Source organism: Schistocerca nitens, chromosome 6 (assembly GCF_023898315.1).
Source record: "Schistocerca nitens isolate TAMUIC-IGC-003100 chromosome 6, iqSchNite1.1, whole genome shotgun sequence".
NCBI classification, from domain to species: domain Eukaryota; kingdom Metazoa; phylum Arthropoda; class Insecta; order Orthoptera; family Acrididae; genus Schistocerca; species Schistocerca nitens.
Genome location: NC_064619.1, coordinates 466,334,212 through 466,345,154, shown reverse-complemented (window position 1 = coordinate 466,345,154; position 10,943 = coordinate 466,334,212). Strand labels below are relative to the sequence as shown.

The following is a 10,943-nucleotide window of genomic DNA, read 5'->3' as shown; positions in this document are numbered from 1 at the left end:
CAGTCCTGTGAGAATTAGATTTGTGTGTCCTGAGTTTTGTCAAAATTTAACAGTAATCAATTTGACATGAACCATGTTGATGACCAATTCTTAAGTACTGCTCATCTATCTGGGATCCCTACCAGGTAGGACTGATAGAAGCGATAGAGAAGATCGAATGAAGAGTGGCTCGTTTCGTAACTGGGTCTAAAGCTGGTGCGAGAGCATTATGGAGACGATCAACAAACTCTATTAGCAGACGTTGCAAGAGAGGCATTGTGCTTCAAAGAGGGATTTACATCGAACTTTCGAGAGAGCACTTTCCAGAAAGAATTGGACTACATATCAATTCCCCTGACATGTTTTACGTAATGAACATGAGGAGAAAATTTGAGAAATTAGAGCCAATACAGAGGCTTGCTGACAATCATTCTTCCCACACATTATTCGTGAGTGGAACAGGTTTGGAGGACTCAGTTAGTGGTACGAAAAGTACCCTCCGCAACACACCATTAGGTGGCTTGTGGAGTACAAGTAGACATAGATATAGATGTTGTTATCGAATATTTCGTTAGATGGTGTTTCGCCAGGAGGTCTGGAAATATTTTTTTTCCTGTACTTGTATTATCTGCTAGAAGTTTTGACTTTGTGTCTTCTGACAATGCAAGTGAAAGATCATTTATGTGTACCAGAAATAGTAATGGAGGCAGAATATTACCCTGAGGTACAACATGTCTGATGGATACAAATTCTGAGCTCCTATTTTCATGTGACTGAGATGCAACTGATGCCTTCTGCTTTTGTACACACAAATAAAATAACAATTGTGAACCAACTGTGATTACTATTCCAAAACGCGTTGCCTAATAATAAAGGGAGGAGGAAATTAAATAAAACTTCACGAATTGAAATGGTATGTGATATTATTTCATTGATTACAATATTGTATCAAATTTACAAAGGACTTGGCAGTATAAGCCCACTAGTCAGTGCATTTCATATCCTCTGGCCTGAATGCATGCATTGACTCAGTTGTGAAGGGTATAGTGAAGCTGTTTAATACTCTCCTGAGGCAAATTGTCCAAAAATTTTGTAACTGGTCCTTTATATCTCATTAGTGGCACTGGGATAGAGTTGATGTCTGAGCTGCACCCACGTCTTTTCTATTGAGGACATATCGGGATATCTTGCTGGACATGTGATTTAGACAGTCCATAGAGACACATCCCATCTGGAGACAAATATTGTTCTGCTAAAAAATTGCGCCACAACACAGTCACATGAGAGGTAACACTTGAGGATGCAGACTGTCCATGATGTACCATTGTGCTGTCAGAGTTCCCTCAATCACCGCCACCTGTAACCTGAAGTCACACCTGATTGTTCTGCACATCATGATGCCAGGAGTAACACTGTTGTGCCTTTCCAAAACACTGAAGGAGTGGAACCTCTCCCCAAGTTGTCATTATACTCACTGGTGTGATAACACAGCAATAGTACTAACACCACTTATATTTCGCTATGGCGCAGCTGACTGAAGAACTTCATAGCACCAGGAAATCTTTATCTTTATCTTTTAGCCTGGAAATTGGAAGGAGATCTAGAATAAAGAACAGTTCCTCTGTGATAATTCGTCTGATATTTTAGTATACAGCCTTGGCTAGAATCAGATGATATTATCTTAATAGGCTGCATTCTAAAATAGCATTTTGCTGTGTATGTTGAGTCTGTCAGTAGAACACCGGTTTTTGATTAAGTCTGGCCACAGTGAAATGGGATAGCTTACATGGTACTACTCTTGGAATATCATTCAGTGCACCAGAACATATTTGTTTCCACTTTGTACAAAAAAACAACTAAACTTTATGATGTAAGCCCACACATTACTGGGCACCCAGAAGCAGTTAAGTACACATTTTTGAACACAATTAATACATAAGCTTTTATCGTGGCTGACTATCCACGTCCAGTCCACGTACTCTCAACAGCAGTTCAACATCTACTAAACAGTCACTATTTCGAGTCTCTCCATTTGTTTTTTAACAATACAATACTACATTAATATTTGCAGCTGGCAACGGAGCTTCCGGGCCGTATTTGATTATTCTTGGCAGGTCGCGCTGAACATTTTTCAGCGCCGACGAATTAGCTCCCTTCCAGTTTCGCCTGCACAAGCAATAAATGGGTGCAGTATACCATGCTCATCCTTATGCCCTGCTTTCAAATAACGTGTGTTCGAAATGGTTGGAACACAAGTGTCTCCAGACTTTCGTAAAATTCTGGGGGCACTACACAACTTACCAGAAAACATTAAATGTCATGCAGATAATTCTATGGAGTTTAAAACTGATTTAAATGATTTTCTATTGGGCAATTCTTTCTATTCCATTGAGGTGTATCTTCACTGAAATTCCTTGGTTAATGTGCTATTAAAATGAGCAATATAAAACAGTAATGTAATGCCATTTTACTGTACTGCACTCAAAGTTAATTTAATATATGTTCTAAATTTCTGTCCACATTCCAGAGACCAGTCTCTGTGAGATCCCTGGACTATGAATAATGTTATGTAATTAACGAAAATTAACCGACAATGAAGTCATAATTATCAGAGCTGACAAAGTAAATACCTTAATTATAGTGACAGAACACAACACACCCCAAAGCCTTTCAGTTCTTCACTGAAAATGACGTTGCAGGGATGCATAAAGATTCCACAAAACTTTTCAGACAAAACATGAACCACAGCTCAAAAACACGTTGTCTTATTCAATGATAGTAAGAAGAACAAAGTCACTATTGGACACCCACTAACATCATGGATAAGAGTCCAAAATATAATTCAGAAGTGGACTGTCCAATCAGACCAACTGTCAACTCGAGAAACATCCTCAGCTATAAAATCACCCAAAAGTTTAACTGGACAATAGCTAAGAGTTATACATATATAAAACGCTCCACTACATTATCTTTTCACTTTTTTTGGGAATAGAGAAATATAGCTAACAACAGGTGATGTAATGAATGTTCACCAATACATTTTGTGAAGCAGTTTTTAAAAACATCTAATTTTCTGAAGACATTGGTGATGGATGTTTTATAATTAACACCAGATATTGTTATTATTATTATTAATGTAATACACATTTGTATCTTTATGCACTAATACTAAGAGCAGCGTGTAATGAGCTGCATTTATATGAAAATAAATTATATGTCTCAATGGTCACAAAATAAAACAAAGGGAAGCTCTACTGTTATGGCTTCTTGGAATTGAAGGAGTTGGTTGCATTACCAGGACCTGTTATCAGAAAGTAGACACAGTTATTGGTCTTTGATAAATGATGTCTACTATATACAAGCAATAACCTTTACATAATCACTGCTTTGAGAAAGATGGGAGATGATCATCTGATGACAAATATAGCACTTACTAACTTGAAGATATAACTTGATCAGAATAACATAGTGATTGACATCTGAGTTTGGAAGGGGACAATGTTGTTGGTTCCTGTTTATCTGTACATTTAATATGGCTGCAGCAGCAACATCTGTGCATTTCCTGTTTGGATGCCTTCACACATCCAGTATTGTGTCTGCTTAGATGGACTGTAGTGGTCTTACCGCCTTTATGTGCACTTTCGTAACTAGTTTAGGACATTATGTCATCTACAGACACCACTGCAAAGAGAAATAATGTAACAACCAAACCGAATCGCCATTGTTACATTACTAACTGCAAGTTTTGTCTGCAACTGACTGTAGCAACTGGCACTTGAGGTACAATAACGATATTACCACACTGAATAGAATACAAGCCTTGACTTAGCCTATCCTCTGATTGTTTGTTACTATGGTAGCTGTCCTGTAAACATGTAGCTGTCAATCACATTTTTATTCTGATCCAGGTATAGTTTTGAACGCCTGACTGCCACCCTATGCAACGTTCTATTGGATTAGTTATTTACTAACCTTATGACCATGGCATATAAGCATTCAACAAACTGTGTAAGAATATATAGTGTAACAGTAATCAGAATTGGTACACAATTCACATCTTTTATCAGCAGAAGGTTCGCACTGAACTCCCGATTCAGCTTCAATGTTATTGGTTGGCATTGACACTTAAGTATACATGTTCCATGGGCGAGATCAATTACAGCTTCTCTGTCCCATAAAAACTCAAACCAAGTAATACTGGTATTGACAAGTTTTCCATTAATAGGAATGTGCATAAAACGCTATCATTTCCAAAGGAAACTTCAACCTGTGTCTGGTGCTTTATAATCTGTGCCTTTTTTCCCAGCGCTCCTATAACCTTACAATTCGGAACAGGCAATATCGGCAGTTTTTTATTTGCATTACCTTCTTGAAGAATTGTGTATTCATTACTGACACACTCGCACCTGTGTCGAGGAGAATAATAGTTGCTACACCATTGATGGTTCCAGTGACACTTGCTTGAATATTCTCTTTTTCTTGCCTATCAGGGACAAAAGATTCTTGATAGAGTTCGTCTGTGATTCTCTTACCATCCTGATAGCGAATCATATTTATTTTCTGTTTTATTGACCCATTGCCTTCATTCTTGGTCTCGGTTGCCTGGTGAAGGCCTACAGGGACCAAGCTTAATTTGTTGGCTCCTGTATATTCTGCTTTAGTTCCGAGGGTATCTCCACTATTTTCACATTTTGTGAGTCTACAGTCAGAGGTGGCGTACTTGGGTCCCACCATTGTGGATACTGATTATTTGTCATGGGTACAGCCTGTATATAATTTATTGGCTGACCTCGATTCACAGAGTTTTGTTGTAGCTGCCAATGACTTGCCCCTGGTTTTTGCCAATACTCATTGTCGCCTCATATGTTTCTAGGTTTATCCTTGTACAGACTGTCTGATCTACTGTCATTTCGTCTTTTACGATTACTATTGTTGTTATTGTTATTAGAATTTTTGTTATTATACTGCCTCTCATTACCATTCAGATGCTGGTAGTCATTGGACTTCTGGTAATTATTGTTATTATTGAAATAGTCCGAATTTTGGTTGTAGGAATGTCTACTATTATTATATTTCCCATTATTATAACTCTTGTTTTTACTTTTCTTGGGACTACCTTAGCCCCTATTTCCACTGTTTCCATTCCAGGAAACTTTTCCATTAGGATTGTTGGTACTACTTTTCAAAGCACACAAGCAACCAATGCCAATTGCGTTTGTGTTGGAACATTAACATGAACATGTGTTCCTACTTTTTTTTTTACATCTGTGTGTGGATGGACACCACTGCTTAAACAGTGTTGGACGGCTCTCGCTCCACAGTTGACAAACACTCACACAGCAAGCTCAGTGATGAAATAAAGAACAACACAAACAATAATATTTTCTTATGGTACACTGTAACTGTAAGAAATCCCAATACTTAATCAATAAATAAATAAATGTGCATTGGTGGCCCCACGTTGGGCGCCAGAGTGGCGGAATTGGTTTTTAGTATTTCGTGACTTTAATTACCTATAAATGATATTTCAGGTGGATCAAAAAAATATATAAAACCATTTACCTATTGTCAGCGTAACAATTCGTTTGATCTCAAAAATGATTATCCTGGCTTATATTTGTCACTCTGCTAAAGAAATCTCCACTTGACATTGTGTAGAAATATTGTTTGTAAAGTCGTGTGAGTGGCACTAAATTGCATATCATTTACCAGATTTTACACAACTGTTACTTAAGATGGAAGCACTTTTCTCTAGGAAAAAGAACATTTAGTCACAAAATACTACCCACACGCGATACTGGCATATATCTCGTATTAAAGTATTTCATGTAAATCGTGAGCACTATTTTTAAGGATTCAATCTGAGTTGAAGTCTGTCTTTTAAAGTAGATTCAGGACCACTGGGGCACATTTATTTCCATTCATTTATATCTAACAACATTTATGTTTGTTAAAATTCTCTATTCAAAACTCGTGGGGATATTTTTGCTAAGGTGGCAGCAGACAGACGATAGTCAATTTGTCTATTGTTACTCTTGATTCCTTGTATATCAAGTTAATATATTCAGATAAAAGTCTTTAATCCTTTTGTTCTCTATTCTTTAGGATTTAAAATTATTCTTGATGAAAAATGTTTCATATTTTTTATAGCAGCTACTAGTAAAGTCCACTGCAAGTTACTAGCGCTAATGGCTGTGCTGCTAACTGTGGAGTTAAAAATTAACACTTAAAAACATTAATTAGATTGGATTACAATTGAAATAAATACAAATCCATGTCTAGACAACAGCGATTCTATTTTTCAAGTAATGATTAACAATATAGTTATAGGTTGTCTCCTTATATACCTTACACGTCTCATATCCAAACAGTTCATCGGTTAGCAGAGGAAGAACGACCGAACCACAATTATCACAGATAACGAAAATAAATTATAACTGTTGTTGTCTATGAATGTAGTTCTCTAATAATAGTTTTATTTCACTCAGAAATTAAATTATTACAGAAATAATGAAATAACTATCGTCATTTTTACACGATAGACTCTTTTTTATACGTAATATCGATAATATTCGTTGAAGGTTTTACACTTAGTTCATTTTAAGGTTGGCAGTAAAATTGTACAGAGTGCAGCAAATTTTTGTAGTTAAATCATAGGAGTGTAACCACCGAGCGAGGTGGCACAGTGGTTAGCACACTGGACTCGCATACGGGAGGACGACGGTTCAATCCCGCGTCCGGCCATTCTGATTTAGGTTTTCCGTGATTTCCCTAAATCGCTCCAGGCAAATGCCGGGATGGTTCCTCTGAAAGGGCACGGCCGACTTCCTTCCCTAATCCGATGAGACCGATGACCTCACTGTTTGGTCTCTTCCCCCAAAAACCAACCAACCATAGGAGTGTAACCAATTTAACTACTGTGCAATCTTAATTACCGAAAGAAACTGGAATTCTAATTAGATTTTTAAATTCAATTGAGAGTTTGTTCATGATTATCCACAAACCCATAAAAGTTTTAGCTTCTGTACGACAATGCTTTGTAGGAGATCACATTTTCCATTACAAAACTATCTTTATAATGATGAAGGCTTCTCGGTTCTCCAGCAGGGTGGTAGCATTGATATCTCACGACGTTTCAAGAAGTGTCATACTACCCATCTTCTGGCGAAGAAGATAGGTACTATGACACTTCCCGAAACGTCGCGAGATATCAATGCTACCACCCTGCTGGAGAACTGAGAAGCCTTCATCAATAGTTTACGCCGGGAAAGCCTACAGTCACATATATCTTTCTAATACTTATTGTAACAGTCTCAGTTGTAATATATCTTTCATGGTAACCACTTTCGGTCACTTAATGGTTATCTGCGGATCTAACAATAAAATAAAACATTCATAAGTATTTAAGTTAGGTAGATAATGTAGACTAAAATGATTTAAAATACATATATTTTTAAATTGTACCTGATTAATCATGAGTTGTGAAAAGACAATATACTTATAAATGAACATAGATATTAGCTGTAAAAATAATAGGGACAGCACTATAACAGAAGTGTGAAAAATTTAAGTGGTATCTTGTCACAAGTTTGTTACATACATTTGACACCTCCTGAAAATTTTTGATGTTTGTCAACTCCTGATTAATCAGGAAAATTTTACGAATATGTTATCGACTTTATCAGGTACAAATTTCACAATTATAATTTTAAATAATTTCAGTTTATGTTATGTACTTAAATAGATGTTTCTACTCAAATAGGTGTTTCTTATTTGTTTTAAGTGTAAACATGATCATGAGGTGATTCAAAATAGTTTTCATTCGAGATAAATTGCAACTAAGACTTACGTACTAAATTTTTTAAATATATTTTCACCGTTGCGTTATCTCGCATGACATTATCTCAGCCAGTATTAAGGAAAGTAGTCTTCTAAAAGTAGTCATCTTATCAGTATAATATCTCTGGTCCATTACAATAAAATATCCATAAATGTTACTGGAATGATCGACTGAAGTATATAGACAACTATAAGCAATTATGTTTCTTGAAGTCTTATTTGTTTATTTTTGTTCTTATGTCGTTGAGAACCATATCGATACCATAGCTTTAATTGTCTCGATATAGCTCGAAATCGCATATTGGAGTTTTGATACGTCTTTGTTTTTCATTCGACGCCATATTTCGTATAGGATGATTTGTTTTGTATAATTTCAACGTTGTAACGGATTCGTTTGTGTTTAGGTTTGAAGAAGAGGGGAAAAGTATTCTTGCGGTGAGTGTATTATTGTTTCATGTTATTAATATGTTGATTGTAATTTCGAAAAGCATCATTTAAGAGAAAAACACGGATGTGGTCAAGTGGTGGATATTGTATCTGTCGTTGTATATGCTGTCGTTCGGTGCTGCTGTCTCACAAAAACAATTTTGTGATCATTCTTCGGGTTATCGATTTGTTAAGAACACTGGTCATTTCTGTATCGATGATTTGCATCCATTTGAATGATATTGTTTGGTCCGCACACGATACATTTTTTTGGTATTGTGTGTCAACAGAAGTGCACCGATTTTGAAAACCTGTTTCCTCGTGATTGGTGAATATTACTCATGAATGGCTTTTCCTATATCAGTGCGAAAGTTTGCTCATTGCTTGTAGACTTCTGATGCTCATTGAAGTAATTGACGAAAGTTTTGTTTATGCTGTGAGTCACGGATCTAAAGTAATTTGCTTGAAGCTGGATTATCATTAGTAGTCATAAAACAGTTCAACACGAAACAGCCCCCCTGAGACGACAAACATGTGAAAAATTTCCGAATGCTCTGTAATAATGTTTACTCCATTGCTTTCTAACCCACTTTTTCGACTCACGTTTTGTTTGGGGAATTTTGTAGGGCTATGTAAGGACTGTTAGGCATTTATCGTCAAATGTAATACGTTAAATGTGAGTTTACGATTGCTAAGTATTTGTAAATGGAGGATTCTCATACCACATTCGACTGCTTAGAAATTTTTACAGCCGATTCATGTCAGTAGGGGTGTACATACCATGTTGCACACTAATAAACATAACTTTTGCTGGTTATGATTTGTGTTAATTGTGTCAATAGTGTGCTTAGGCATCTCTGAAAGTTTCGTTACATACTGATACAGATACATTTTTATGGTGGTAGCCTATTTGGTGCACTTAATGTGTTAGAAAGAAACAAATGCTATCTTGAATTCGATGCACTTGATTAGAAGCTTCTTTCGTTTTGATATATTGGTTTTGTTTTCATGTGTTTCAACCCAGTAGTTGCTTTCAACATGTAATGTTTTCTGTTGCTCCAAAATTTGGGTTACTTATGTGGCTTCAAAACTCAAGTTTGGAAGTCACACTCATTATTTTGTGAAACAGAGAGAATGTCATAACTGTGTGTGGTCGTTTATTTTTGCTATAGTTTGTGACTGCCATTCATGTGTAAGCAAATTTGGGGTGAAAGGACCAAACAATGAGTTCATCTGCCCCATCGGAATAAGGAAGGATGGGAAACGAAGTTGGATGTGCCCTTTCAAAGAAACCGTCCCGACATTTGCCTGTTTCTACCCATTGTTCCACCTCACTCGGTACTGTGATTTTTCATCACTCTCATAGTCAAGTCCCAAGAAATGCCTTAACAGTTGTGGTATATTTTCAACACACACACACACAGTTACTTCGCAGTTTTGTGAACATTGCATTTTACATGTAGAGGTAGGTCTATCGGCCTTGTTGCCAAAATTTTCACGCTTTTTGATGAGAGAGAATTCTCTCAGTTCCTTGTTTCTTCCACTCCTGTAATGTGCTCCTTGGGCTTACTGTTAAAAACAGGAAGAGGAGAGTGCAATAATTTTCCTGGTTTGTTGGGAAAGAATTGCAATAGTGTCATTGCCAAAAGCCTACCATTAGTAGGCTGTAAGAATGTCACTAACTTTTGTTATTAATAATCTCAAAAAATGTGTTTGTAAGGCAAGTTTTTGTAGAAACTCTAGGTAAACATGCATTTTGATGTCGAGGAGTTTTCTAATTGTTGTTCAGTTTCTTCATTGTACTTGATCTGATGTTGATCGTTGACAGATAACCAGTACTGTTTGGTGAATTGTAAGGTGTGTTCTAAGTTACTTCCTTTGTGTAAAATTTCAATGCCTGTCAATGACAATGCAGATTAAATCCGTCTGGCATTTGCATGTACTATTGTAGGTCATTTTATTTTAGACTACGGGGGGCTGTAATAATACACTATCTTGACTACAGTGTTTGTTTATGATATAGGCCAACAGAAATACGTAATCTGTGCATATTACTGTCTGTTTGCTTATCTTTAAAGTATGTTGTTAGCCTCCACACCTAACACTGGTTTTCTGAAAATTTTGCTAGAGCCACAGCAGTTCACGGAAGTTTGCTTACTTATGAATGATTGCATCCCTCAGAAATGATTGGTTAAGTCATGCTGAAACGCAGTGGTCCACTACACTTCTTTGTGGCATAGTCCTCAGTTTGAATTTTTGGTTGCCATCCAGAACTATGTGCATACTGACAAGGGAAACTCCCAATCACAAGCCCCTCAGATTTAGTGGTATGATGTGCTAGTGGATAGCCTGTCAAAAACTGAACACTGATCATGCATGAAAACAGGAAGAAGTTGCACTGAATTGGGAAAAAAAGAAGTTAAATAGAAATAGTGGGTCGACAGAAGCGTCCGATCCCACGCGTCGGCTTTGACCCGTAACGTAAGGGTGTTGTCGTGTGTGACATTCATGACGGCGCGGAGTTTGGTTTGAGTGTGGCTGTCTCCAGTTCTATTTAATCTTATTTTATTTACTTTTCTGATCTGTTCGTTCTATCTCGTGAGATTTTTTTTAAATTTAAAAACACTTATTACTTATTTTAACTATCTGTTTCCTCCAATTTCTGTTTTAGTTTATTATATTTATCTTTCTGATCTGTT

The 10,943-nt window shown here is 36.6% G+C and overlaps 1 protein-coding gene across 4 annotated transcripts in view; it reads left to right on the top strand.

Annotated features, from left to right (window-relative positions):
* The first annotated feature begins 8,118 nt into the window (after nt 1-8,118).
* The window catches only part of LOC126262298 (poly(A) polymerase type 3), a 154,284-nt gene continuing 151,459 nt past the window's right edge, over nt 8,119-10,943 (top strand). For 2 of the 4 annotated variants that reach the window (XM_049958836.1, XM_049958834.1), the window contains exon 1: nt 8,119-8,253. The gene's annotated coding sequence lies outside the window, so the exon portion shown is untranslated. The remainder of the gene's footprint in view (nt 8,254-10,943) is intronic. The other 2 variants (XM_049958835.1, XM_049958837.1) reach the window with 2 other exon arrangements.